The sequence below is a fragment of the Trachymyrmex cornetzi genome, unplaced genomic scaffold (assembly GCF_001594075.2).
Source record: "Trachymyrmex cornetzi isolate Tcor2-1 unplaced genomic scaffold, Tcor1.1 scaffold182, whole genome shotgun sequence".
In the NCBI taxonomy this organism is placed as follows: domain Eukaryota; kingdom Metazoa; phylum Arthropoda; class Insecta; order Hymenoptera; family Formicidae; genus Trachymyrmex; species Trachymyrmex cornetzi.
In genome coordinates, this window is record NW_017296441.1 from 22967 (window position 1) to 23276 (window position 310).

Here is a 310-nt window from a genome sequence, read left to right on the forward strand (position 1 = left end):
TTTAGGAGACACAAACCGACACAGTATAACACACTCAAACACAGTTTGCCACGCTTAAATGGAACGCGATATGTGCAGTGTGTGTATCGTGTGTACGAACTTTTAATACCTAACCTTAAAAGATTTGAATTTTGACCTTAACGGACATACGAGATCAGATTATTGTAAGGAGTGATGTGTATATTTTCGAGTAAAGGTACATACTTTGCATCAATTGGTGTAGGTATTCCAAAAAAAGATTTAACATCTTACAAGTTACAAACTTTTCAAAATTATTTTTAAACTTTACAGGTATTTATAAATATTGTAT